Source organism: Gopherus evgoodei, chromosome 7 (genome assembly GCF_007399415.2).
Source record: "Gopherus evgoodei ecotype Sinaloan lineage chromosome 7, rGopEvg1_v1.p, whole genome shotgun sequence".
Classification (NCBI taxonomy): domain Eukaryota; kingdom Metazoa; phylum Chordata; order Testudines; family Testudinidae; genus Gopherus; species Gopherus evgoodei.
In genome coordinates this window covers 23,412,766-23,431,657 of record NC_044328.1, presented here as the reverse complement: position 1 = coordinate 23,431,657, position 18,892 = coordinate 23,412,766, and positions in this window count along the sequence as shown.

Sequence of the window (18,892 nt, the reverse complement as noted above, 5' to 3'; positions counted from 1 at the left end):
GGATTTTTTAATGTCTTTTGATTCAGTCTGCAAAACAATTATAGAACTCTGTTTTATAGTTAAGAAGGATGTGATGGGAATACACCCATGTCCCAAGAAACCACCAGACAGTTTTACTAGAGTTGTCCAGCTAGGGCCAAAACCTACAAAACAATTTTCCTGGCAGTCTTTGGGAGAGCAGACAAGGCCAGCAAGAGTTAAATGGCTGAAGGCCCGATTCAGTAGGGGCTCATTAAACTAGAAGACCCTCTTCTGAGGAGTAGGAAAGGAGCAGTTGGTGGTGGTCCTGGTCTTAATCTAAGGGGAAGAGTGCAAATGCACTGATCTGACTGTTTGCAACCTTCACAGGAGGAATAAAGTAAAACCCAGCAAAGGGCAGAACTTTGTGGATTGTATATTCTGTGAGCCACTAGGAAGCCCACCCAGGGTCATATTGTATTAATTTATCATTCTCTCAACTTGGTCATAAATCCCTGTATTTCCTTAGACAGTGGTCCTTGCCTGCTGAAAAATCATTTACAACTTAAGTACTATCTGTGTCCGTGTTTTTTTCTTGTTAATAGGGAAGCTTTTCTCCTGTATATTTGAAATGTTTTTGAACAGGTATAAGTCCCACTACTACTCTTATATGGGATAAATATCAGAGGGGTAGTTATGGCAAAAAACATCAAAACACATATCCAGTCAGTTATAGTCCTGGTAAAAAATATATTTAACCTTATCCCATATAAAAATAACGAGGAGTCTGATGGCACCTTAAAGACTAACAGATTTATTTGGGCATAAGCTTTCATGAGTAAAAAACCCCACTTCTTTATGACCAAATAAATCTGTTAGTCTTTAAGGTGCCACCGGACTCCTCGTTATTTTTATATGGGATAAGGTTAAATATATTTTTTACCAGGACTAAAACTGACTGGATATGTGTTTTGATGTTTTTTGCCATAACTTATTCCATTAGTTCCCCTTCCCCCCATATTCATCCAGCTCATGTAACTAGGGCAAGAGGTATGTAGCTGGGAGTGGAAGTGAATAATTCATCAATATAGTCATAATATAACTTCTCTGGTGAATTTCATGAATACTTTCAAATTAAATATTCAGTTTTTTGGGTCAATATTCAGTTCTAGATAGACTTTTCAAATGTATGAACACAATTATATTTTCAGCCACTGGCAGGCATCAGGAAAGGATTATTTTTCCCTCAATGTATTATGGGGTTATTTTTAGTGTCCTTCCTCTGAAGCATCAGGATGGCCAGGGCTGGAGATGGGACACTAGGTACGCTGGGCCAGGAATCTGAGGTGGCACTAAGCGCTCTCTCTCTCTCATGTGTGTGTGTGTTGGGACTTTCGCCTTTCTCTTCAGTGTGTGGGTACAGGTCATGTGCCAGGATTATCTGATTAGATCTCACTTAATTATTTCCTTGCCATTGCAGGGGCTTCAAACATTAGTGCACCTCAGAATTCCCTATTCTCTCCCTCTGGCATGTAATAGTCTAGTCTCCTGTGCCAACATTTTTATGGCTGACCTGGAACAATGCTTCCTCAGCTCTTGTCCACTCACGCCCCTTCTCTACCTACGCTACATTGATGACATCTTCATCATCTGGACCCATGGGAAGGAGACTCTGGAAAAATTCCACCATGATTTCAACAGCTTCCACCCCACCATCAGCCTCAGCCTGGACCTATCTACACGGGAGGTCCACTTCCTAGACACCACAGTGCAAATAAGAGATGGTCACATTACCACCACCCTATACCGAAAACCTACCGACCGCTATGCCTCCCTTCATGCCTCTAGCTTCCATCCTGGGCACATCACACGATCCATTGTCTACAGCCAAGCACTGAGGTACAACTGCATCTGCTCTAACCCCTCAGACAGAGACCAACACCTACAAAATCTCCACCAAGCATTCTCAAAACTACAATACCCGCATGAGGAAATAAGGAAACAGATCAACAGAGCCAGACATGTACCCAGAAGCCTCCTACTGCAAGACAAACCCAAGAAAGAAACCAACAGGACTCCACTGGCCATCACATACAGTCCCCAGCTAAAACCCCTCCCATGCATCATCAGGGATCTACAACCCATCCTGGACAATGATCTCACACTTTCATAGGCCTTGGTGGCAGGCCAGTCCTCACCCACAGACAACCTGCCAACCTGAAGCATATTCTCACGAATAACTGCACACCGCACCATAGTAACTCTAACTCAGGAACCAATCCATGCAACAAACCTCGATGCCAACTCTGCCCACATATCTACACCCGCGACACCATCACAGGACCTAACTAGATCTGCCACATCATCACTGGTTCATTCACCTGCATGTCCACCAATGTAATATATGCCATGATATGCCAGCAATGATCCTCTGCTATGTACATTGGCCAAACTGGACAGTCTACGGAAAAGGATAAATTGACACAAATCAGATATTAGGAATGACAATATACGAAAACCTGTAGGAGAACACTTCAACCTCCCTGGCCACACAATAGCAGATCTAAAGGTGGCCATCCTACAGCAAAAAAACTTCAGGACCAGACTTCAAAGAGAAACTGCAGAGCTTCAGTTCATCTGCAAATTTGACACAAACATAAACAAGGACTGTAACTGGCTTGCCAACTACAAAACCAGTTTCTCCTCCCTTGGTTTTTCACACCTCAACTGCTAGAAGAGGGCCTCATCCTCCCTGATTGAACTAACCTCGTTATCTCCAGCCTGCTTCTTGCTTGCATATATATACCTGCCCCTGGAAATTTCCACTACCTGCTTCCGACGAAGTGGGTATTCACCCACGAAAGCTCATGCTCCAAAACTTCTGTTAGTCTATAAGGCGCCACAGGACTCTTTGCTGCTTTTACAGATCCAGACTAACACGGCTACCCCTCTGATACTAATCTCCTGTGGGTGTCATTTACTTTTGTCTCATTTCCATTGCTGCATTTAGTGTGCAAGTGCTTGGTGGTGTAGATGGTCGGTGATATACAGGATATGATCTAATGGTCCTTTCTGGCCTTAAACTCCTGACTTTAAGTAGGACTGCACATGTACTCACAATTACTTGATGTGAATGTGACAAAAGGAAATCGAACGTATAGGCTGCTGGGACTAATACATTTCTTTCTCCCTTAATCAGACAGGATAATACATTTCTTTCTCCCTTAATCAGACAAATCTGGAGTCTACTTACATAGATAAGTCTAATATGAAAGGACAGGAAAAGACTTAAATCCTCCAATAGTTTTTAGGCCTGATTTTCTCCTATTAGGGCTCCTCCATAAATCTCCCCTTTCAAGAGGGAAGTCACATGTTCAGCACAGTAGGAGAGAATTTCTTTGAAGCACAGAGGGTTGTCCTGATCCATTGAGGGGAGAAGTGGCCAGACTCTAGCAGAAATGGAATTGCAAAGATTCTATATGAAAAAATTAACCCAAAAGGAGAAAAAATAAGAATAAAACCAAATTCTGGGATTTTCTTTCTTAAATGTCTTTGAATAAGAGACAAGATGACAAAAAAGCAGAATAGTGCTGGGAGATGGAATTGTTCAAATGTGATCTAGTTCTAAGATTAAGTTCTGATGAAATGTGAATGATTTTCCCACTAAATTCAAGTCCTCTAATGGAACAGAACTGCTGGCTACTGCTAAAGGTACTGAATGCAATAGACTCCTAGAAAGGGCCACCAGATTCGAACAGACTGTTGGGGCATTGAGGATTAATGGGGATGTTAGTGACCAACTTCTAGTCAAAGGATCTATAGAACTTTAATCTTTCTTTTTTTTCTCTCTGTGAGCTCATTCTAGTTTTTGGTTTGTTTGTTTGTTTTTTTACTTGTAAGAAAGCAAAATCTTAACCTAGGCTAATATCAGCTATGCTAATCTCAGTGGAAAGCAATGAGTAATTGGCACATTAATGTAAATTCTTTGGAAGAGGAGAAAAACACTTACTTTGAGTTTTAACATTTTAAAAGTCATCCTTGTTGTTTCTCACTCTGATACTCAGTTGTTTTTTCCTAATTCTATATTTGCTGTTTCTTTTTGGGGATCAAGTTAAAAAGGGAAGAGGTTATCATATAATTTTAGAAATGCAGGGATCGAAGAGACCTCAAGAGGTCATCTAGTCCAGCCCCCTACACCTGAGGCAGAACCAATTATATCTAGACCATCCCAGAGCAATGTACAAAACATTCAATTTGCAAACGCCTGAAGGATGAAGGGATAATCATTAGCAGCTCACATGGATTTACTAAGAACAAATCATACTAATCCATCTTGATTTCCTTCTTTGACTGGGTAACTGCTTTGGTGGATAGGGGGAATGTAGCTGACATAATATATCTGAACTTCAGCAAGGCTTTTCACATAACCCCCATGACATTCTCACTTAATACAGGCCAGAATACAAGCCTTATTTTGCAACTGCATCACATTGTTGACTTATATTCATGGTGTAATCCACTGTTTTTCCTAGATCCTTTTCAGCGGTATTACTGCCTAACCAGTTATTCTCCATTTTGTATTTGTGCATTTGATTTTTCCATAAGAGTAGTTTTTTGGACTTGTCTTTGTTCAATTTCACCTGTTGATTACAATTTCTCCAATCTATCAAGGTAGTTTTGAACTCTAATCCCGTCCTCCAAAACCCTTGTAATCCCTCCCATTTTGGTGTCATCTGCAAATTTTATAATCGTAGTCCCTACTCCATTATCTAAGTCATTCATGAAAGTATGGCAAAATACTGGATGCAGGACAGGTCCCTGTGGGACCCCACTTGATATGCTCCTCCCTCCTTCCTCCAGTTAGACAGTGAACCATTAATAACTGCTCTTTGAATCAGTCTTTCAACCAGATATGCAACCACTTTATAATAATTTCATTCAGATCACATTCTCTAGTTTTGCTGATTAGAATACCATTGTGGGATGTTATCAGAAGCCTTACCAAAATCAAGATAAATCAGGTCCATAGCTACCCCATATCCACTGGGCCACTAACCCTGAGAAAGAAGGAAATGAGGCCGGTTTAGTATAAATTGTTATAGATAAATCCATGTTGGCTATTACTTATCATCTTATTATTCTCTAGATGTTTATAAATTGATTAATAATTTGTCCCAGAATCTTTCTAGCTGTCTAAATTAGGCTGACTGGTCTATAATTTCCGGAATCCTTTTTGTTCCTCTTTTTAAAGATAGGAATTTTTTGTCCTTCTCCAGTCTTCTGGGATCTCATCCAGCCACGGAGAGTTCTTGAAGATAATCACTAATAGTTCTGAGATATCCTCTAGTGAATTTCATCAGGCCCTGCTGACTAGAATACATTTAACTAAATAGTTTTTAACCTGTTATTTCCCTGTTTTGGCTTGTTACTTTCCCTTTGTTGTTAGTATTGATTGTATTAAGCATCCAGTCACAACTGACTATTTTAGAGAAGACTGAACCAAATTAATCATTAAAAAACTCAGCCTTTTTTGTGTCATCTGTTCTCACTTCTTCCCTGCTAAGTAGTGGACCTACATTTTCCTTTGACTTTCTCCTAATGTATTTATAGAGTTATAAATTGCCTTCTTACTGCCTTTTATATCCTTTGCTAGCTATAACTCATTTTGTGCCTTAGTCTTCCTGATCCCTTTGTTTCCACATGCTTGTGCTGTTCTCGTTACATTCTTAACATTTGTCCATGTTTCCACTTTTTAGAGGATTCCTTTTTGATTTTCAGGTCATTATAGAGTTCCTGATGCATCCATATTGGCCTCTTATTGTTATTCTAATTCCTTCTTATTAGGATAGTTTGCTGTTTTACCTTTAATATTGTTTCTTTGAGAAATTGCCAGCTATTCTGAACTCCTTTTTTCCTTAGATATTTCTTCCCAAGGGCTCTTACCTGCCAGTTCTCTAAGTTTGTTGAAGTCTGCTTTTTGTGAAATCCATCATCCTTATTCTGCTGCTCTCAATCCTAGCTTTCCTTGGAATCATGAAGTCATCATTTCATGATCACTTGGACCCAAGTTGCCTTAGGTTCACAAATAATTCATCCCTGCGGGTCAGAATCAAGTCTAAAATAGCTGCCACTCTGGTTACTTCCTTCACCATCTGAAACAAGAACTTGTTCCCAGTACATTCTAAGGTTATTGGACACCTTGTGTGCATATTTTTCCCAGCAGATGTCTGGGTAGTTAAATTCTGCCATCACTACCAAGTCTTATGTTTTGGGTATGTATTTGTTCTAGCTTGTGAACTAGAATCCAAATTTACAGCTCCAGAGATTTAATTTTAACTAATCTTTAACTATCTGGAACTATAGCTAGCTAGCTAGATAGCTATCTAGGTCTGGTATTCCTTCCTCTCATGGAGTCCAATACAAGGCCCATCAAAGTCATATGCCTCAATTAATGAAAGCATCTATATTGAGGACAGCTGAAACTAATTATGCCCCCCAATTTCTTGTTTAGAAAGCACTTCAGCACATGTTAAACTGTATATGCATAAGTCCTGTTAAATTTAAAGCAAAGTTTAAGTAAAGGATATGGTTATTCATATATTTAAGTGCTTTTCAGAATCAGGCCCATAATTAGTTTCTAGATAATAACTATTAAGACTTGTTCGGTGTCTGAACTGACCTGTGACTGTTACTTCAGAATTATAGAATTTAGAAATGGAAAATGTCTACTAGATTTTCCATTCAGTTTCCTTAAATAGATGTTTAACTTAACTGTCTATGTCCATACAACACAGCTTCCAGCATTTCCCTAGGAACATCCTAATGACTCCCATTGTCAGGAAGTTTGTCCTGATATGCAGCCTAAATGTTCCCTTTCTTCATTAAACCCAATTACTCCTCATCACATCCCTTGCTATCCTAGGCCTGGTCCACACTACGCAGTTAAATTGATTTAAACAGCGTTAAATTGATTTAATGCTGTACCCGTCCACACTACAATGCACTTTAAATCGATTTTAAGGGCTCTTAAAATCGATTTCTGTACTCCTCCCCAACGAGAGGAGTAACGCTAAAATCGATATTACTATATCGATTTAGGGTTAGTGTGGACACAAATCGAAGTTATTGGCCTCCGGGCGGTATCCCACAGTGCACCAGTGGCCGCTCTGGACAGGTAACTGAACTCTACTGCACTGGCCAGGTATACAGGAAAAGCCCCGCGCACTTTTGAATTGCATTTCCTGTTTGGCCGGCGTGGAGCTCTCAGCAGCACAGGTGACCACGCAGAGCTCATCAGCACAGGTAACAATGCTGTCTCCTGAGAATAGAAAAAGAGTTCCAGCATGAACCACAAGAGAGGTACTGGATCTTATTGCTATATGGGGAGAGGATTCAGTGCTATCAGAACTGTGTTCCAGAAGATGAAATGAAAAAACTTTTGAAAAAATTTCCAATACCATGAGGGAGAGAGGCCATACCAGGGACTCAGTGCAGTGCAGAGTTAAAGTCAAGGAGCTCAGACAAGCCTACCAGAAAACCAAAGCAGCAAACGGCAGATCCGGATCAGGGCCAAAAACATGCCGCTTCTACGCTGAGCTGCATACAATTTTAGGGGGCTGCGCCACCACAACTCCCCCCCCTTGTCCATGGATTCTGAGGTGGGGGTTATAATCTCACCCATGGATGAGGATTCAGCGGAGGGGGAAGATGAGGAGGAGGAAGAGGAGGACGAGCTTGCTGAAAGCACACAGAACTCCATTCTCCCCAACAGCCAGGAGCTTTTTGTGACCCAGACGGAATTACCGTCCCTGCCCTTCCAAGCCACTAGCCCAGACAGTGAAGCCATGGAAGCTACCTCTGGTGAGTGTACCTTTTGTAAATATAAAACATAGTTTAAAAGCAAGCATTTTTTAATGATTGATTTGCCATGAGGGCTTGCATGCATTAGCTGGCATTAAAGTTACTGGAAAAGTCTGTTAACATGTCTGGGGATGGAGCGGAAATCCTCCAGGGACATCTCTATGAAGCACTCCTGGAGGTACTCCAAAAGCCTTTGCAGAAGGTTTCTGGGCAAGGCAGCCTTGTTCCGTCCACCATGGTAGGACACTTTACCACGACATGCCTGTAGCAAGTAATCAGGTATCATTGCATGACAAAGCCTAGCTGCATATGGTCCCAGTGATTGCTGGCATTCAAGAAGCATCATTTCTTTATCTCTCTGTGTTATCCTCAGGAGAGTGATATCGTTCATGGTAACCTGGTTAAAATTAATGTATTTTATTAAGGGGACAGACAATTCCCTTAAGGGTAGAGTAAGTCGTCTGCTGCTCCTTGTAAAAGCAGAAGAACAGGGAGAAGATGTGCTTTTTAGCATTTGGCCAGCAGGAATCTTCCCAGCTACTAGCCACACGGTGGGTGGGGGGGGAGGAGAAAGGGAAGGTGATAAGCAGTGATCTGCCATTATAGCAGCCATGCGGTGTGGGGAGGGGGAAAACAATTCCCTTAGGGGTAGAGTATGTCGTCTGCTGCTCCTTGTAAAAGCAGAAGAACAGGGAGAAGATGTGCTTTTTAGCATTTGGCCAGCAGGAATCTTCCCAGCTACTAGCCACGCAGTGGGGGGGAGGGGTGAGAGGAGAAAGGGGGGGTGATTAGACATCTAATTCCCTTAGCCTGAGAACTAAGGTCCAGTTGATCATCTAGGCCCCTAACCCTAACCATAACCCATTCCTACGGGGCTGCTTGCCTGCTGCTTAAAAGAAATCTTTCCTTGCAGGTAGCCCTGCGGGGGGAGGGGAGGTGGCTTAATGGCGCTGAGCTTTTTAGCATTTGGCCAGCAGGAATCTTCCCAACTACTAGCCATGCGGTGGGGGGGAGAGGGGTGGGAGGAGAAAGGGGGGGTGATTAGATGTAGGCCTTACCATGAACGCATGCAAGCTGAATTGTGATCCCCGGACCTGCGTCTGTGTTGATCTGTTACACCACAGCCGCAGGCACTAAATACTAAAAGAATCCAAATATGACCTTGTAGTGAAATGACATGTGCTACGTAAGGTAAATAGTGTAGTTCACTGTGAAAGAGTATAACCATTGTTCTGTGAAATGTATCTCTTATAATCCTTCTATCCCTATTTTCCCCCACTCATGCAGCTGCAAATTTTTCAAGCCTCCCTGCTCCATCCCGAAGGCTAGCTCAGATAAGGCAGAGGAAGAAGAGGACATGAGATGAAATGTTCACAGAAATCATGGCAGTAACCTGCAATGAAAGAGCTCATCTGGGGGAGTGGAAGGACATGGTAGCAAAGTACAGGAAAGATGCCAGTGAACGTGAGGACAGGAGGAACCAACGTGAGGATAGGAAAGACGCTCGGGATGAGATGTGGCGTCAGGAAGATTAGAGGTGTAGGCAGGAAGATCAGCGGTGGCGGGATGCAACGCTGGAGCTGCTGCGCGATCAAACTGACATCCTCCGACGTCTGGTGGATCTTCAGGAAGAGCTGCGGGGTCACAGAGTGCCGCTCCAACCCATGTTTAACCACCCTCAGTACTCACCATATTCCATATCTTCCACACCCAGACGTGTAAGAATGCGTGGGAGAAGGCTTTCTGCACCCGCCCACTCTACCCCCGTGGACAGTCCAACCAAAAGGCTGTCATTACATTAATGGCCTTTTTCTTCCCTCCTATCCTCCTCCCAAACCACTCCCGGGATACCTTGTTATTTCTCTTACTCTTTTTATAATTACATGCTTTTTAAACGAAGTGGGAAGGTGGGTTGCTTACAGGGAATGACTTTTAATAAAGAATACAAGCTTTTTAAACGATAGTAACTTTATTTCCATAAGCAAGCTCTAATGGAAGGGGGGGTAGGCTGCTTGCAGGAGGAGTCAATAAAGGGGGAAGGTTCATGAAGGGGAAACAAACGCAGCAGTCACACCGTACCCTGGCCCATGATGAAACTCGTTTTCAAGGCTTCTTTAATAGCCTTTTTCTTCCCTCCTATCCTCCTCCCAAACCACTCCCGGGATACCTTGTTATTTCTCTTACTCTTTTTATAATTACATGCTTTTTAAACGAAGTGGGAGGGTGGGTTGCTTACAGGGAATGACTTTTAATAAAGAATACAAGCTTTTTAAACGATAGTAACTATACTTCCATAAGCAAGCTGAAATGGAAGGAGGGGGGGTAGGTTGCTTGCAGGAGGAGTCAATAAAGGGGGGAGGTTCATGAAGGGGAAACAAACACAGCAGTCACACCGTACCCTGGCCCATGATGAAACTCGTTTTCAACGCTTCTCTGATGTGCACCGCTTCCTGGTGTGCTCTTCTAATCGCCCTGGTGTCTGGCTGCGCGTAATCAGCGGCCAGGTGATTTGCCTCGGCCTCCCACCCCGCCAGAAAGGTCTCCCCCTTACTTTCACAGAGATTGTGGAGCACACAGCAAGCAGCAATAACAAAGGGGACATTGGTTTGGCTGAGGTCTCAGCGAGTGAGTAACGTTCTCCAGCGGCCTTTTAAACAGCCAAATGCACATTCTACTACCATTCTGCACTTGCTCAGCCTGTAGTTAAACAGCTCCTGACCACTGTCCAGGCTGCCTGTGTATGGCTTCATGAGCCATGGCATCAAGGGGTAGGCTGGGTCCCCCAGGATAACGACAGGCATTTCAACATCCCCAACTGTTATTTTCTAGTCTGGGAAGTAAGTCCCTTGCTGCAGCCGTTTAAACAGAGCAGTGCTTCTGAAGACGTGAGCGTCATGAACCCTTCCTGGCCATCCCACGTGGATGTTGGTGAAACGTCCCTTGTAATCCACCAGTGCTAGCAGCACCATTGAAAAGTACCCTTGCGGTTTATGTACTGGGTGCCCTGGTGCTCTGGTGCCAAGATAGGGATATGGGTTCCATCTATGGCCCCCCCACAGTTAGGGAATCCCATTGCAGCAAAGCCATCCACTATGACCTGCACGTTTCCCAGAGTCACAGCCTTTCATAGCAGCAGCTTAATGATTGCTTTGGCTACTTGCAACACAGCAGCCCCCACAGTAGATTTTCCCACTCCAAATTGATTCCCGACTGACCGGTAGCTGTCTGGCATTGCAAGCTTCCAGAGGGCTATTGCCACTCGCTTCTCCACTGTGAAGGCTGCTCTCATCCTGGTATTATGGCGTTTCAGGGCAGGGGAAAGCAAGTCACAAAGTTCAAAGAAAGTGCTCTTACGCATGCGAAAGTTCCTCAGCCACTGCGAATCGTCCCACACCTGCAAAACTATGCAGTCCCACCAGTCTGTGCTTGTTTCCCGGGCCCAAAATCAGTGATTAATGGGTAGAACCTCCCCCATTACCATCAGGAGCTCCAAAGCGCGGGGGCCCACGGTTAGGGAGAAATCGGTGTCCAGGTCCTCCTCATTCTCGTCGCCACGCTGCCGTAGCTGCCTCCTCCTCTCCTGCGTTTGCAGTTCATGGTTCACCATAGACAGCACGAGAATGCGTGAGGTGTTTACAACGTCCACGATCGTGCTACCGAGCTGAGCAGAGTCCATGCTTGCTGTGCTATGGCGTTTGCTCAGTTCACCCAGTAAAAAAGGCGCGAAATGGCTGTCTGCTGCTTTCAGGAAGGGAGGGGTGAGGCTGTACCCAGAACCACCCACGACAGTGATTTTTGCCCCATCAGGCACTGGGGTAGTAACCCATAATTCCAAGGGTCAGGTAAGACTGCGGGAACTATGGGATAGGTACCCACAGTGCAACGCTCCGGAATCGATGGTAGCCTAGGACCATGGACGTACACCACCGAATTAATGTGCCCTAGTGTGGACGCATACAATCGATTTTATAATATCGGTTTTATAAAACTGGTTTTAGTTATTTCGATTTTATACTGTAGTGTAGACGTAGCCCTAAATAAATCACCTTCTATATCTGAACCTAATTACTGATGAATAAATTAGCTTTCAACAATGTAATGGTAACACTGGTATGTGAAGATTCATAAATATGTACCAAAGTTCGTGGGAATTCCAAAGGACTGAGGAATACAAATGAGGACACTTGTGCAGTTACACGGCGTATTTCAAGGTGTATATGGGGCCAGTAGGTAGATTTGCAAAGAGTCACAGGTTCTGGTCTTTTCAGTATGCTGGTGAGTTCCATCTCTAGTGCATTCTCATCCAACTCACTAAACACTGTCAAACCCAATAATCACCCACACACCTAACTGAGATATATGATTTGGATGTAGGAAGTACCTTGACTGCTGAAATAGGCTGTGCTGTGGTCGGGAACATAAGCAAAAAAGCTATGAGGTGAAGCTAAGCCACACAGAGCTACTGCTAAAAAGGCAGAGATTCCTTGATGAGAACAAAATTGGAAGTTGTTCAAACTGCTCCTAGCAAAGGCTTAATACTATAATTGATGAGCACTCTCAGCAGAGAAAAATAATCCTCAGAAATGTGAAAAATAAAGTCAGAAAGCAGGAACACTCCACAGGCAGAGGCACAAAGCAGCTGAGCTGGTGTTCACTTCCAGTCTCCAATACTAATGCCAACATTCTTCTTCAACCCTGCTGCCTTTTGTGGCATGGATAGGACAGGCTCAGCAGTACCTAGGGAGCTGTAGGTATATGGCATATAAATTTGCACTGCTTAGAAATGTTTTACATTGACAACTTGAAACTTCTGTGGCAAGCTTTTAATTAGAGCATATTATTAGTTATGGATTATAAGGCCAGATAGTACCACTGTGATCTAGCCTGGCCTCATGCATAACATAGACCATAGTACTTAATTCCTTTTTGAACTAGAGCAGAATTCGACTTGCTGGTAGCCATAGTAAGCCACAGTCTTTCGGCATCTTCAACCTTCATAACATGTGGGAATGGTTTCAAACGGCAGCACCCTTATTTCCCATACCAAGCACTAGCTGGGTTGGCCATTTAAAAGGGGGGCTGTACTGGCCACGAATGCATCCCAAGTCTTCAGGGCAAATTAATCATTAAACATGCCTGCTTTTAAATCATGCATTACATTTACAAAGGTACACTCACTAGAGGTGCCTTCTCCGGTTTCATGGTCCATGAGCCCGGGTTGGGAGGGTATTGGCTCCAGGATGATAAACAGTTCCTGGCTGTCAGGGAGAATGGTTTCTCCACTTGCTTGCTATGTGTTATCCTCCTGCTCCTCCTCCATCTCCTCATCCCCCAAATCCTCATCCCTGTTGCGTGAGACTCCCGCCTTGCAGGTGTCCATGGATGGGGGTGGGGTAGTGGTGAGGGGCCCCCCCAGACTTGCATGCAGCTCATCGTAGAAACTGCGTGTCTGGGGCTCTGAACCAGAGCAGTCATTTGCCTCTTTGGCTTTTTGGTAGGCTTGTCTGAGCTCCTTAATTTTCATGCGGCACTGCTGCGGGTCCTTGTTGTAGCCTCTGTCCATCATGCCCTTAGAGATTTTTTTCAAATATTTTGGCATTTCATCTTTTGGAATGGAGTTCTGATAGCATGAATTCATCTCCCCAAACAGTGATCAGATCCAGTACCTCCTGTTCAGTCCATGCTGGAGCTCTTTTTCATTCTGGGACTGCATGGTCACCTGTGCTGATGAGCTTGCCACGCTGGGCAAATAGGAAATGAAAGTCAAAATTCCCAGGCTTTTTCCTGTCTACCTGGCCAGTGCATTTGAGTTGGAGCACTCTGGGATAGCTCCCGGTTGGAGCACAATGAAGCACTCTGGGATAGCTCCCGGAGGCCAATGCCATTGAATTGTGTCCACACTACTCCAAATTCGACCTGGCGATGTTTATTTCAGTGCTGCTCCCCTCATTGGGGAGGAGTACAGAAATCATTTTAAGAGCCCTTTAAGTTGACAAAAATTGCTTCATTGTGTGGACAGGTCCAGGGTTAAATTGATCTAACCCTGCTAAATTCAGCCTAAACTCATAGTGTAGACCAGGGCTAAGTGTGCTACATTAGGAACTAATACAGCATCTTAAACTTTTTTTTTAATGCATCCATTAGCTGAAATATTGTTCACAACATTTTGTCTAGTCCCTTGATTTTCTACCACCATACATTGCATTACTGAAATTTTATGTTACTTGAGATAAAACATCCTATTAATTTAAGGCATGGCATTTTCTTCATAAACAGTTTTTGAAGTGACTGGCAGCAGAGCATCTCATTTACTTTAATACCATAAGGATTTTAATAGTTGTATACAACACTGAAAAGGTACACTATAACATTTCTATCAGGAATGGACTTGATGCAGATGTACTAAGAATCTGTGCTGAATGCTTGCCTGATTTTTTTTGAGAGAGAGAAATTCCACCTATTACGTTTATTTGCAACTCTTCTACTGTCCTGTTCTAAATGAGAAAAATTCAAAGGGCCCAACTGGTAATTACTTAATTACAGAGGCGACTCTAGACATTTCGCTGCCCCAAGCATAGCGTCATGCCACGGGGGGGGGGGCTTTGCCACTCACTGGTCCCGTGGCTCCAGTAGGAGGTTCACCAAAGCTGCGAGACCAGCGGACCCTCTGCAGGCATGCTGTCGAAGACACCCTGCCTGCTGCTCTCCCAGCGACCGGCAGAGCGCCCCCCGCGGCATGCCGCCCCAAGCACACGCTTGGCGTGCTGGGGTCTGGAGCCGCCTCTGCATAATTAGTATTCCTTTATAGGGAGCCCTGAATATGCTCAGCTGGCCACCAGAGTGCGGCTGGTGGAACTAAGGAGAATTCAGCTATGCCCCCAGAAAGACTCTCCAACCATCCCTGTTCCCTATAGAAAGTATGGTAGTTTGACCACTCCACAGGCAGAGTATCTCTGAATATTGCTGCTTGGCCCCAACAGCCCTCAGAGCATGGCTCTGGTTTTAAGTCACAATAAAGACCTTGGCATCCAGGCACTTTTTATAGCATGAAAACATTTGCTAAATCTATGTGCAAAGCTCTTTTCAACTTCAATAGGAATTTTGCATGAGAAATAATAGTAAATTATGGCTCACAAAGGGAGGCACCCAAAATTACAATTTACATTTGAAAATCTTGAGTGTGATGTGTGGTTTGTGGGGAACAGGGATGGAATCAGCAGATGTTCAAGGCCTGGCCTAGCTCCGTAGGTATATCCAAAATACTACATTTGTTCCCTTTGGTTTTCTGTGTTAAGTTTCAAGTTCAGCAGTAGAATAAATTCTCTAATACTATTATTCCATATAAATTGATTGCTTATCTTTTCAAGAAGTTTAAAGATTTGCTGAAATCTAAACAAAAAACTAAGTGGTCCATATGACTTTTTTGCTTGCATTTTAAGTCTTTAATCAAAAAAGGATTTCCCAAAATAGAAAGAGTGAATGGACGTGAGAACTGACAATTGTTATTTTAGAAAAAGAAAGCTCCTTCAACTAGAAAGGAAGCAACCTCAGGGCAATCTCAACAGAGAAATTTCAATGTATCTTGTTCTTGTACTCTCTCTCTAACATGACAGAAATGACCTAAGAAGGGGCATGGAGAGGTGTTTCAACTTAATGTATTTTTAAATAATTAATAATGCCTTTATATAGGGCTGTGTTCAAGAAACAGCAAACTGCCTTTTATCTTTTATCAGTGAAAGGGTAACTTAAGTTTTGAGATCAGATAAATCTGGGTTAATGGCTGGATTTTCCTCTGTTTTTTTCTGACACTTGTATAAATCAGAAATATGTTTGGAATGATGTACTAAACAATCACAAATTATCCAAAAATGAAGATGCTTTTGAGAACAAAGTTTGGGGGTTTTTTTTGATTGGTGAAATCAAAAGACCTACCCAGTCCATTCCATTGCTCTCCAACATTTGCAGTCTGCTTCTCTGGATGTGATTCCAGTTATGATATCGTCCTAAAATGTCTTTAAATCCCTCCATGCTACTTGCCATGGTCATTTGACTCTATCAAGCTGCACTGAAGCTTTATGCCACATATCGATAACCTTGCTGAAAGGTTTCTCAGGGCTGTCCTAGCTATTTATTGCTTTCTTCTTATATTCAAACTATGACAACATATTGTTCTTCTTCCTTGCAGTGGGATTAAGTCTTGCTTTGATATTTATGAGCTCCTTAGATACTTGTGTAACCCTTCTGCCGGGACAGCGCTTTGAAATTCCAAAACAAGACCTATGGTGCACCTTATGCTATGGGGAGGTTACAGAGGGCAGAGTGGTATGTGTCCAGGACCCAGCTCCCAAGGAAGCCAAGGGATGGTGGCTACAGCGGTGGATACAGCTGAAAGCAGAGAGCCCCAAGGCAAAGCCCACAGGAGTTGAGCTTAGCAGCGGCACAAACTTATTTTTAGCGGCAAAGAGCCCTGGAGTTTAAGAGAGGTTTTAAGACACAGACCAAGATTTAGCTTGAGTCTGTGTGCTGGGGAAACAGAGCCAGCAGCTAAAATAATAAAATAAAAGTATAGAAAGTTTTACAGAGGGATTCTTACCAGTCCCCAAGGCAGCAGCAAAGGCAGAAGCAGCAGCAACATCAGAAGAGGCAAGGAGGGCTCGGTACAGTCTCAATAATCAGGAGATCTCTCAGGTTCTTCGTGGGGGTGGGGCGTTAAAAAAACGGGGGTACGCTCAAAAATAAAATGAGAGCGGAGAAAGGACCCCCCAGAACCCCTGGCTGATCAGACCAGGCAGCAATGCAGGAACCTTTCTGAGGTGTGTTTCAAAAATGTCTGGTTTTAAAGGCAAACTTGGGCAGTTTCCCGCCAGTAATCCTGATAGGCTCCCTCTGTCACAGGGGAGAGGGCACAGGGAAAAAACTGAAGGTAAGCCCAGAGACATGCCTGGACATAGTCCTGTGCAATAGGTGACTCAAGAGCACATGAGGCCTATGACTCATGCCCAGGATCTTAAAAACACATTAGGTCTTGCAGCTCTGGACATTGCCTACCCTACACCAAGCCCAGGCTCAATGAGGTGATAACAGGACTAACCCTTTGAACAGGGCAGTGGTCCCACTTAGCACGCAGCACAAGTGGCCATCCCTTTGAGAAGGGCAATGGCTCTTGTTAAACAACTTAAGAGGCCCTCCCTTTGAGAAGGGCAGTGGCCCTGGTAAACAACTTAACAGCCAGGGAAGGGCGGCCACAGGAGAACAGAAAACCAAATGGAGTCTGGGGACAGCTGTAAGAAACAAAATGGAATAGGGGATAGTTGTAACAGACAATAAAAGATTTTTAATATTAACACAGTGAATTGTTAAGATCCATCTGTCCCCATCAATTCTCAAAGTCTAATAGAAGGGCCTTCAGGCACAGAGAGGGGGAGGGCAATCAAGAAAGGATAATTTCCCTAAGGGATGAGGAAGAGTTGAAAAAGTCTGGGTGAGGGGGAGGCAGTGGAATTATTTTAATGATCTGTTAGCCATCCTTCTTTGTGATTGTATTGTGATGTTTAACAGTCTCTTCTCCTGCTGGGCACTAAAACCAAATTCAATCCTGCATCACTGTTGTACTGTTGGAGGGGGAGGGTTTTTCCCTCTTTTGAAAGTTGTGTAAAAATGATGTGCAATGGCTTTAGTGCTAGCATCCCTTTTGTAAGAGTATGATGTTAACAGTAATGTCAAAACTAGACTTGGTTAGAAAATAAAACTGCAAAAATGTATCCCCCTGCTTTTTAAAAATGTACAACTTCTTAAATTGTGGTCTTCTACTTTCAGACCACAGACTCCTTTTACCTACCATAATTCTTAATATGAGCACCTGAGACTCCCTGGAGAAGTGTGGGTTTCAACTATATCTGCATGTTTTTCAAAGTTTAAGGAATGGCAAGTTACTATGACAAATATTAGCAAATAGCTATGCAGTTTCATTTTGAGTGCAGGTTCCCCACAATCTGCCACACCAGTCCGTCACACAAAGACGTGCCATGCAGACATTGAAGACAGAGGCAGAACATGAGTTAGCCTAAAACAGCACCATCTGTGCCACAATTTGCTCTCTGTAAGATTTTCACTGGGATGCGGTAACTAATGGCTTCCCATATGAAAAGAGAGCAGAAAGCCACTGACTTGGCCATTCAGAAAGGTTGCTCAACTTAAGATTCTTTAAAAACAAAAACCAACCCACAACCAGTGACCACTTTGCTTTAATTCGTGGCTTCCAGCTTCAGCTGAAGACATTTCAGTGATTTCTGTTGATATTGCTGCTAGAAACAGGGCCAGCTCCAGGTTTTTTGCTGCCCCAAGCAAAAACAAACAAACAAACAAACAAAAAGCCAGAGTGCTGCTGCCAAAGCAAAAAAAAAAAAAAAAAAAAGCCAGAATGCCACCCCTTGAAAAGAGCTTCCCCAAGCACATACTTGGAATGCTGGTGCCTAGAGCCGGCCCTGGCTAGAAAATACAGAAAGAAGGAACTAATATCACTTACCACAATGTATATGTCTACATTGCATGCCTCTTTTGGTGGAGTGGAGTGTGCATACACAGGTAGTCCTCCATAGCATAGGTATAAATAGAGACTAGTGTGAAGACACATCTGGAGAATGTGGATTGATATGCCAATACATACTCTACATGGCTTTCTACTCGCTCAAGCTGTGCCTCCCGATTTGTGCTGCAGGCTGCTCGATCCCTTTCCCCTTCCCACTCCCCAACTCTCTGCAGGGAAAGACTCTGGCAGTGGGGGAAATCTCTACCAGCTCCCCACTGCTGGATCCCTGTCCCCCCGTCAGGGAAAGACTTGGCTAGAAGGCAGCTGCTGCCTCTCCCCGGCCAGAGCCTGTCACTGACATGCATAGCTACAAACCACAATGTGGACGCAGCCTGTGTTTCACTGCTTGTGTAGCTACATGTACCCTACCACCACTGGCAGTCACAGGTAATGTAGATATAGCCTGTGATTAGCTTTAGAGTTTTACTCATTATATGCACATTTAACTATCTGCTTGTGCTAATGCACAAGTTATTGAAACTTTCT